This window comes from Phoenix dactylifera, unplaced genomic scaffold (assembly GCF_009389715.1).
Source record: "Phoenix dactylifera cultivar Barhee BC4 unplaced genomic scaffold, palm_55x_up_171113_PBpolish2nd_filt_p 001972F, whole genome shotgun sequence".
Classification (NCBI taxonomy): Eukaryota; Viridiplantae; Streptophyta; class Magnoliopsida; order Arecales; family Arecaceae; genus Phoenix; species Phoenix dactylifera.
In genome coordinates this window covers 40,609-52,268 of record NW_024069254.1, presented here as the reverse complement: position 1 = coordinate 52,268, position 11,660 = coordinate 40,609, and the positions used below count along the sequence as shown (strand labels likewise).

General features: G+C 38.1%; 1 pseudogene; it reads right to left on the bottom strand.

Annotated features, from left to right (window-relative positions):
• Positions 1–1,967: 1,967 nt before the first annotated feature.
• LOC120109273 lies at positions 1,968–10,981 on the bottom strand (annotated as a pseudogene).
• Positions 10,982–11,660: the final 679 nt, after the last annotated feature.

The following is an 11,660-nucleotide window of genomic DNA, read 5'->3' as shown; positions in this document are numbered from 1 at the left end:
CGAAAAAGGGAATTATCACAAATTTATTCACAATATCATATTTCTCTCTCTCTTTTTTTTCAATTTCTCCCATTCTATTGGAAGCACCTTTGCCGTGGTGAAGAAAAAGAAAATTGGAGAAATTCATGGAGTTGGACAATCTAAAGAAGAAATAAAAAAAAAAAAACAAAAAGAAATCAAGATAAAGGACAGCATGCAACACTTAGATAATACTTGTAGATTCCTCGGAAACTCCGAGACCTCCTTTTGTTAGTGCTGCTTATGAACTTTGGGACATAAGAGCAGCTATATTATGCATTTCAATGTGGGGCCATATTCTAGGCGAAAGTGAAGGAGAGAAGAGAGTTGTTTGTCAAACAAAGCAGGTTATTGCAATTGCCATAGTATTCTTAAACAGGCAGTCATAGGAACCCAAGATAGAGCTATAAACCTGGCATGCGTAGTGATAACATTCCCTACTGTGTAGAACAGGAGTTCTCATCATCATCTCACCAGCCTTCTTTCAGAGCATGCCCATAAACTTTTTAAGTGTAAACCGCACATTTTTGGCCAGAAGACGGGCACAGACAAATGCGCTCTTAAAGGCTAGTCAACAAGAACAATTATTTCGATTGAAACTCCTGTGCTCATCATAATATCAGCTTATTTGAATTTGTAGCGATCACAATAACAGCACAGCAGATACCCAAGTTTCTAGCAAAAGCAACGAGCTAGTGCTCCACACCTCATATTCCACAATCTAATTTTCAAAAGCTAAAGCAATTCTTACCGAAAAAAAGGGTAAACCAATAGATGCTATATATATTGTCATATAGAGTTCAAGTCCACCCATACATCTATTATTTCAATGGACTGTGAAAATTAACATGCTGCAATCAAGCATATCCTGTGTTCATAAATTACGTTTAATAGACTAAGAAAGCTGCATGCCGCAATAAAAAACAGATATTGATCATTATGCAGCATGGGCATGGATAAACACGATACAGATAATGTTGACATGACAACTCTTGAAAAACTAGATATAAGACATACAATATTAAGTAAATATATTCGTAAGATAAAATGGACTCACTACATACAACAATGTCAACTTCCCAATAATAAAGTCAAACTGCATACAATAATATCAATGTTCACTGGCTCCATCAATCAATCATCATTTAAATCCAAAGAAAATATCCATGCTACATAAAATGATAAAAATATCACAAACTCCAAAATCAACCATATGCCATAAACAGAAGAAGAAGGAATACCCTACTTTCCAGAAAGTATTTGAAGCATGGTTGGCGGAACCGTCCCGAACCGCCCGGTTCAAAACGTCCCAAGCTATACTGGCGGTGGACCGGAACAGTTCTGCCAACGAAACCAGAACCGGCGACGGAGGAAGAGGAGAAGAAAAAAGAAAAAAGAGAGAGAGAGAGGGAGGGAGAGTGAGAGGAAGGAAGAGAGGCCGGCCGAAGCCGGCCGGAGAGCCTCAGAGGCGGGGCTCGGAGGGGGCCTCTTTTATTTTTCAAAATTTTAAGTAAAAGTCGACAAACCCATCGCCGACTTCACTTTTTTTTTTAAAGTAAAGTCGGCAATGAGTTTGCCAACTTTTACTTAAAATTCTTTAAAATAAAAGGGGCCCACTCCAGGCCCGTTTCTAAAGAAACAGGAGCCTGGAGGCGGATCCCGCTTATGCGGCTCTTCGGCCTCCGCCTCCTCCGTTAGAAGGCTCCCTAGCCTCCGCTGGCAGACCCTGGCCGGCCTCTCTCTTCCTTCCTCTCCCTCTCCCACTCCCACCCTCTCTCGCTCTCTTTTTTTCTCTCTCCTGTTCTCCCTCTTCCAAGCCTCTATTGTGTTGATATAGGGTCGGCACAACACGACGCGGGGTCGTACCGACTTGTGCCGCCGGACAACCGGTATGGGGCCTGATACTGGCACAGCAGACTATGATTCTAAATGTATAATAAGTGTTTAGACCCTTTTCTCAATTATAAAGAATAGGAAACTTAAAATAAGTAACCGACATTTTTCTAGCCATACCTAACAAATATTGTTATTCGATGCATATCGCATATAGACATGACGTACTTTGAAGCATCTGTTCTCCCAAGTATCATTATAGTACGAAAGCTTGCATTACTTTATTTTTCAATAGATTAGGTGTGTTGGCGGACAAAAACAGGGGCTGCAATAATGTCAAACACAATATGAGAAGCATTAGAAAGAATTGGACTTAATCAGTTGGAGATAGAACTGCTAGTGGACATTGCACTATCTTGGATTTCTTTATTAATAAAAAATGATCATGTGGGACATACATTTCCATACTAAACAAAGTTTCAAATCGAACAGCATTTTAAAGTGACATTGATGGAACATCTCAATGTGCACAAGCATAGCATGTCAACATGCATGATAAATTATTGTTGCAGCCTAACATGGAAAAACCCTTCTAAAGTGCAGGATCAGAGAATACAACATAGTATTTTGACCATGCAGATAAGCAAAGTATCAAGACAGATACGGTTACAGTGTACATTTTTTCAAGATTTCTCTTAAACCACACTACAAATTAACAAAGTGACCAGCATTAAATACTGCTCAGTAAATTTATCACAAGCAGTATCTCTTTAGCTTGCAGGAAAATTGCTTTCAACTTTTCCTTAACACAGAGACAGTAAAACAAATCTCAGCACTACAGACATCCTACAGGAGGGTCATCAGTACAGCTCCACATTAAACTCCACCCACACATTTCACCTCCGCTCTGTGTTGCTCAAACACAAGGTGTGTAAGAATAACCATTTCATTAAGAAAGTTTCGGAACTTTGGAGTGTCTACCTACCCTGGCGATGTTAATTGAAGCCAATCCTACATAGCAAGATCAGAGTAGCCAGTTATCCAAGAGAAAGATCCTCCCTGCAGTTAGTGTTGGGAACATCATATTTTTTGTCTCCAAGAATTCATGTTGATTTCAATATTTGGTATTTACTCACTCTAAATCTTACTGCTAAGCGTGGATGTTCCAAAATTCTAAAGAATAGTCCACCTTGCCCTTCACATGTTGAGTAAGTAGATCTCCAATGTCCAGAAAAATCAGTTACAGTGACACACTTCAATGTGGGGAAGAAAAACACCACTTCGCATGACCAAGTAGAAGTCCTCATTTTAGCAGGCAGAGGTTAACTATCTTGAAAAAGAAAACCTTTCAAGGTCTGAATGTTTTGGATACCAACAGCTGAAGAGTGGACTGACTTTAAAAACCTTGAGAGCAGACTGGTAATCATGAGCTATGGTCTGCAAATAATGTTCGATCCCTTCAAAATCAGTATCTAAAAAAGCCATTAACATAAAGCATTTTAATACAAGGCAATTAATAGCAATGTCATTCAGTGTATTGATCCTTGCCAGGATACTTCAGACCCAAACTAGATATCATGTTCGATTAATACTGTCAAAAAAATATTATGCTAAGTCTATGATTTTTCTCCATGGAGTACACCCATAAATAGCTGACTTGGTTAATGAAGATTAAACGTAACAACAGCATGTTGAATTCAGTCCAGGGCTGGATTTTGGAGTGTACTGGGCCGAATGTGGGTCCAAAAGGGTTAAGCCTGATGAACCATTGTTAGAACATTTACAACAGCAAAGGCTTAGCAGTAAGAAAGTTTGTCCCCACTTTATTTTATTAGAATGGTCAGAGTTATATTAAAATGCTGGCACACTAGATTGAAATTATTGCATTACTATAAAGCTTATCAATGAAGAGTCTTGGATTTATCCTTGATTTATTTCAAATACACTCTTCACTCCGAAATCCAGAACTATTGCCAAGTTTCTGTCATCATTTCCCTAAAGTACAAACTTAATGGCCCTTGCACCATACCTAATTAACACTGTTATCCTATAGCAGCACATATGAGAGATGGGATCCATAGATCTATGATCATTCTTGCTGCTTAACATGGCAATACCAGCACATTGTTTTACGCAAACCAAAACCAAGATGTCCTGTGAAGTGTCCTCAAGCCAATCTGAGGAAATATAATTTTTTCATTCTATCAAAACATAGCCATATTGTTGAATCAAGATACCATTAAACTTCACTGGTTGCAATATACATCAAAACAAGCAAACAGCATATAAATAATGACCCCTAGAATCTTAACCTGCATGAGAGTTGGGTAAAATATCCAACATATAACCTCTTTTATTTCATAAATTATGGCCAAATAAAGCATATAAAATTGGCAATAACTACATCCACGAATGTCAAAAGAGTCAATTTGTAACTCATTCATTCTACACGATACTTAAATTGTGAACATCATGTCTTGCAGAGTTAACTCATCATAGTCAAGCTTATCAATCAATCGTTCCCGATATGCATTAAAGGGTAAGATATTACGAAAATTGCAAATCCACAGTCTCATCTTGATAGAGATGATAACAATACATATGTAAGAACTGTCATGATCATGACTAGGTTGTATAGATGATATATCATCTCCATTATACACACACACATAAATAAATAAAATAGAGTTGTAGGACGGAATCAAAAGGAATACATGCGGAGCTCATTCTTAGGGTGATGAAAGACACGAGCTACATTAACAACTTTCAAATACATTTACATCCAATCCACAAAGAAATTGCAATTCTCTGCAGGCTGTCAACAGCAACAAGAGAAATGCATGATGCATTGGACCTAACAACTCCAATATATATGCGATAAACTAACATTACATATCACGAGCATTTATTTAAACGAGTACATTTCATTTGATTTAGATCTTTCAGCAGATAATCATTATGAACAGGTAAATGAACGATAGCCAAAAAAACAGCTGAAACAATGATACTAATACAGAACTGAAGGAAGCATGTTAAAGACTTCAAACTCTACGTGAATGTGAATTCTATAGTAAATACAAAAGAGAAAATGCTTGAGTTTCTGCAGCTGAGAGGAAAATGAAACTAAATATTACCTTCAGCTCATGATAAGAAACTACCTCAGCTTGAACTTGAACAGAGAACCTATGTTGCAGTGACATAAAACCTTCCAGTAGCCTCCTCCTAGCATAAGTAACCATACTTGCAAATCAGGATTTTGTGATAAATGACAAAAGCCATCTTTAGGTAGACAATGCATCATGTTATTGACCCTCAAGAACTAAATAATTAATGTGCAAAAGCATTGAAATGCACGATATGTCTACAAAGGTGTCTGAATAATATTTCATAAAAAAATCATAAAAATTTCCAATAAAACATCTAACAGAAACCATGTTTAAGAATATGAAGCGCAGATGGGGCACATGTTTATTCCTACTTGCAGAGAGAAGACTCTGTAGATGGAAAGCGAGCCCCTTTTGCAGAAGTGCCTTGTTCCTCCCAGTTGTTCCCAAGATCACTTCATGTAATCCAGATTTATTCCAGCAGATTGAATACCTAGAAAAAGAACAATCATATAAAGATACTGTTTTTCCTTCATATTTTATACTATTCAAAAGAAACACATATAACCAATTGGAAAAAAGATTGTTTGGTATGCAAAGTGTTAACAAACCATAAACTACCCGCATGTTAAAGTGGGTATCTCACTAGCGGACTGCTGGAACTCTTTCAGTGGAATAGGAGCCTCATAAATTTGCAGCTGTCAGAAGAACAGTATTTTTTTCTACATTAGCTAACAATTTTGACATTATTACATTACATTGCACATAGCAAATGTTATCAACCTTGTTCACTTGAAAAGGACTTGACAGCTTATCATGCAAAGAAGCTATCCGATCACAAAGAGCTCTCTGAAGATGATTTTCAACAGGAAATTCTTTAGGAGCATCAGCAGGTGATTTTCCCAAAGTAATGGTAGCAAGGTATACTGGTTGCAGAATATGAGAAAGTAAAGCTCCTGCGACATACAAGAGCAGAAGACATGTACGATAGAAAACATTTGAAAGAGTAATCATAATCCTCTTATAGTGCTAAGAACTATCACCAAGATATTTTAAGAGAGGACAAACAACAATACTTACAGCATATTACAGTGCATCATATCATCATTAGGAACTTCCTCAGCAATGAAAAAAACATATTTGGAGAAAAGAATATAAACCCAATATCTCAAGATAGCAGGAGTAGATCAATGAATTAGATCAACAGAACTATAGAACTCTCTCCGCAATACAGTAAAAAGGAACACATGGAGAGCTAACAAGCACAACTACAACAAGAGAGATTTATGCATATAAAGTTAGCAAATGTGACATACTACAGTACAAGAATAATATCGACCATGGTATATCAAGAAAACATAGAGAATCAGTATCGACCATGAGAATTAAATTGAGCATTTCTAGGACGCAACGAATATAGAATCAGTATTGGATAACTGAACAGTGGTCAAAATTCCCAATCAACAAAGAAACTGCATTCACAACACGAATAGGAAGAGAAACATTCTTACAAAAATGTGTCTATCCAATAAAGTTAATTTTATCCAATTTACTCTAGTTTATTTTCAAACAAAATAGTATTTATGCACAATCTAAACCAACTCTACATATAAATATAATTGTTTCATCTCAACTTTGGAATACAAAATAATTCGGAAAAGTGGTGATATAAAAAGATCTCCAGGCCAATGCTACGCTAATAATACAAGCAAATATTAGAAGTTTCAGACCAATTTGAATTCGTAATAAGTGATTCCCCGGATCTTGTATGACGTAAGTGATATTGAATCTTTGACCTTGAGATACGCCCATAGAGAAATCAAGTACCAAACAAGCAAGCATTAACAAAAATTTTGTGATGGAAACAGAAAAGGAAAAGAAATGCATGCATATATAGGGTCCATTAGGCTAGCCAAACTTCAGAACCACCTTAATAAAACATCATGCTACCTTTGGTTGCAAGTGTTATCTGAAACCTTCACCAGTATGCCAAAGGAGATGGAAAATATAATAAAACTGAGACTTTATACTCATAAAACTTGTGCTATCAAAAATATGCTTCTTCCCATATTACCAAGGTTCCCATATCTACATCTTTTTGAGTAAAATGAGCTTCGCTCTTAAAATATGAATGGCAAAACCTTTTCCACCAAGAGTATTCTCTCTCCCCATTCAAAACCTCCCTGACAAGCACTTTGCCCTTAAAATATCTTCCTTAAATTTACTCCATGTTCACATCATCTAAACATACTAGGACTAGGGGGGAAGAAAACAGACCCAGCTTGACCCAACATGAATTAAAACTGTTTGAGTCGGGGTTGGGCCAAGGAATTTTCAATTCAGGCCAGGTATATCAGGCTATTTCACTTAGACGTTTATACGGATATCTTATGAGTTTAAGACAGCTCAAATCATGATGGTAGAGTACTTATGGGTCATATTGTTCAGTAGTTTGGATCAGATTAGCTGAAAGAGGTAAGTCTACCTTTTTGTTTGTCACCTAAATTGTTCTCTGTTGAGTATGTCGTCACTTGAGTTTGTTAAAGTGTTCTTGGTTTCCTCTTCATGATAATTCGGTGCTACGTTGAGTAAGATTGCAGCTGATCAGGTCAAGTAGGGTGGGCTAGGTCCAGCCAGGCCAAGCTACAAGGAGAAAAAGTAAATTTTAAAAACTTGGAGCATTCCAGTTGATTCACTGATTACTACCAAGCTAGAAGAACGAAAATGTGTTTCCATCACCTTTATTTAACAAAATCCCTCAACTTAAACCGCCATAAAAATTCCACACACATAATCCCGTTTTCATTGTCTTTCTATATGGTACCTTCTTTCTTCTTTTCTTCTAACCCTCATCAGCTCATGCATACTAGCCTCCCTCATATGCAATTTCTAGATTTCTGCAAAATCAATGTCTCCCTATTTTCTACAAACTGAACTTCTTAATCTCTCCACCACCATTTGCTAAACATCTTAACCTCTTTGCAGATGGCTCAATTATTCAATCTTTGCCACCATAACTTGATACTTCTTTTAGTCTTATTCTTCCAGCCATACTTTTAGAGATCTAAAAATGATAAGACCCAATCCTCCGCTCGTACCACATACCCACTTTTGAAGTTTCAGCACATTGAAAGGAAGCAAATCTACCATTTCGGCAATGAATAAAAGAAAATCAATCCTCATAACAATGAATTGTGATCCTTTGATAAAGCATGTGAACTCCTTGTTATGATCTGAATTTGACATACATCTTTTGGTACAAGAAGATTGTTGCCACCCTCTCTTCTTCCAAAGTAAATCTTGTCCCACTAAATAGATACCCAAACAAGACAAGCATCACAAATATCTCAAACAGCTTTCATATTTGCACCAAATTATAACTGATTTTTACATAGTGGGCAACCCAAGTTCAATTTTGTGATCGTATGTGAAAAGTGATGTGATAAGGTAATTTCACCCCTACACTACTGCATACCAATATAACCAAAGTTGAGAAATCATTATCATGCATATATGAAACTTAATAAGCTAGGGTTTTGGGTGTTCAATTTTGTATCAACAAAGTATTTTGCTTCATAACCTGAAGACCCATTGACAAGAAAATTAATAAATTAGTTCATATATGCCCACTCACTACAATGAAAGACTGTTTGCAATTCAAAAACTCAAGCATGTTGTAGCCTAGAAATGGATTTAAATGATTGCATAACTACAATGTACAAAGCATTATCTGGATTGGAAATCATAATTCAAATATGATTTTATCCAAGTCTCAAGAAACAAACCTTGAACTCCAACAACATTCCAACGGGTTAACTTATCAAAACAGCTCATTGATAAAGTTATATCGCCACGCCCAGGCTTCTTTTGAACCATCCCAGCAACTCTAGGACAACCATTTGAAGAATGATCTCTTGATTCCTCCATATGAGAATATCCATTCTTGTGTTCAACTAATACTTCACTTCCTACATTGGTTAATAAGGTAAATTATTTACAAGATGATGAAACAACTTGATGAGCTGCTAAACTTGAAAAGATCATTTAATGATCAACTTGAAAATCAAGATATTGAATGTGCAAAATATATGAAGGAATATGAGGAACATAGCAATTGTGAGAATGATTAGAATGATTATCATCTTTACTGCAAAAACCAATAATTTTAACACCCTTGAACAATATTATAAATATAATATACATTTATATTCATGTAACTAGCCATTAAATCTTAATCAAACAGATGAATGACTTAGTTATTGTTCAGCTGTTGGACTAGCATCCAGCAGTTGACCTTTGGAAGTATAATACAATATATATGTTGAGAACCCTAAAGGCTCCCAATCACAATGCCTCACTGTCCTGCCTCACTGTCCCAGCCCCTCTTCTTTCTCCAACCACTACCTCCACCGCCACCTCCAATCCTTTCCCACCTCATCACCCCCTCCAGGAATGCCAAAGAACCCCTCCCCTTCTTCTCCTCTAGTGTCACCCCTCACCACCACCATGAATCTTTGCAACTGACCCATGGATCCCCTAAATCTACCTCCCATTCTCCTCTACCACCCGCACTCTCACCACTGCCATGAACTTCATCTCCATCAACCCAAAAATCCCCTTAGATCTCCCTCCCTTGTCCACCTCCATTGCCCCCTCGCCCGAATCTCCGCCCCCTTCTCGTCCTACATCGTCCCCTCACCCGCCATATACTCCATTGCCGTCAATTCAGAGAACCACAGCCTCACTAAGAGCAAGGACCGCTGCTCATGCTGCAGCATCAAGCTCACTGCCTCCAAGAACGAGAGTTGGATAGATCTCCCTCCCTCTTCCCCTCTCTCTTTTTCAACTTTTTTCAGTATCTATTTATTTACCATTATTCCTGATTCTACTGATGTGCACTATGATAAATATACTTTTAAGTTATAAAACTTATTCATTTTCTTTAAATTTCAACTTATTCATGTTAATATACCAATCAAATGTTGCTACTCACTAGTGTGCCCGATTGCTATTTTCATTAGACAAAACCAAATTTCACAAAGGAAAGCCAAACGGCCCAAACCATAGCAAATAGCATATGATAGATTATAAAGATCGTGCTAGAAAACTAACCCATGGAACTGGTGACATTGGTTGACGGTGATGAATCTCCTTCCACTGGAAGATTTTGTATGAATAGTGGCAGGGGTGTAGAGTTTGAGTGGACTCCACCTGCAATAAAGAAATTAGGTATAACAGACAACAAGGAAATATAAGCATTCATAGCAAAACCAACACAGGAAAAAAAATCATTCAAATGTTTAAATACAAACAGCACTGCAGTACAATATAGCAAAAAGAATTGAAGCCATACAAGGAAGCTGGCTGATATATAGATGTAATCGCCAGCCCGCATTTATCCTGTATCTTTCTTCGCCAGGACGGTTAGTATCCAACCCAAAAACCGTTCTTGGTGCATTATCTAAACCTAAATCACCTTCAGAAGAGAGACGTCCAATTTCTGAATAAAAAACCTGTATTCCCTTCAAAGTTAAGTCTGAGCCCGATCCTAGTTTCTTGCCAACAAAATCTGGTTTCAACAAACCTCAAGAGCGACCTCCGTGCAATTATCTCAGCATGGGAATCATTGACGACATCACCTCTAGGGCTAAGGAGAGAACCCCCAATGCATTTGGTCCCGGTCCCTAGGGCAACGACCTCCAAATCTGAAATCAAAATTAGGGTTTTTAGGACTGGAATTAGGGTTTTAGATATCACGAAGATCGAAAAATGTGACGAACAAAGGATGGATGAGAGTACCATTGGCTGGGGAAGAGAGGAGGAAGGCGGCCACGACGGTGGTTTCCCGGCCCTGCGGCTTCCCTTTCTTCGGAAGCGAGCGGTAGAGGGAGAGGACGGCATCGGATACCCTCTCCCCCCATTTGCGCCCCTCCTCCTCCCATGGCGAAGGGGAGGAGAGCGAGGCCATGGCCTCTTCTTGGGTGCGAGAGATCTTGGGCTTGGTCTATTTTACGAAGCAGGGCGGGCAAAAGCGCATCAGTCTTGACGTCCGATAGAATTCTGCACGTGCCCGGCACGTGTAGAAAAAAATTGTGATCACTTTAAGAGTCGGGTTTGTTCTATGGGCCGTGATTCCAAGTACTAGACCTATTTAATAGATGGGCCAGATTCGGTTCGGGCCAAGTTTAACCAAATATAACTGAAACTAGTCGGACCCAGCTTGGCCTGGCCTTCGAGCCTACTTTCTAGACCCAAGCTGCTAGTTACTTGGTCTTCGGAGCAAACCATGAATTTTGTAAATCAGTATTATTTAGGTTCCTTGATTCTATATAAGTATCCAAGATCTATCTATGAACTCTAATGTAAAACTAAACACATGCCCGCATAGATTCTCACATACTCCATGGTTCTATATCGGTACCCATTAGATCCTGGATGCAGTGTCCCCTAGTTCACATAGGTTATGGGCTGAATCCGCTCTAATATCATTTGTAACAACCCCATGACCTTATCCAAAATAGCTACCCGGAAGATATTATTTAAGTTTCTTGATCCTATATAAGTATCCAAGATCTACCCACTCAATAACCAATGTGGAACTAAACACACGCCCGCACGAATCCTCACACACCAACAGTGAGAGATAGGACTCAACGAAAGATTAGTTGATTTAGTTCGTTGTACCACATTAAGAAGTTTTGCCAT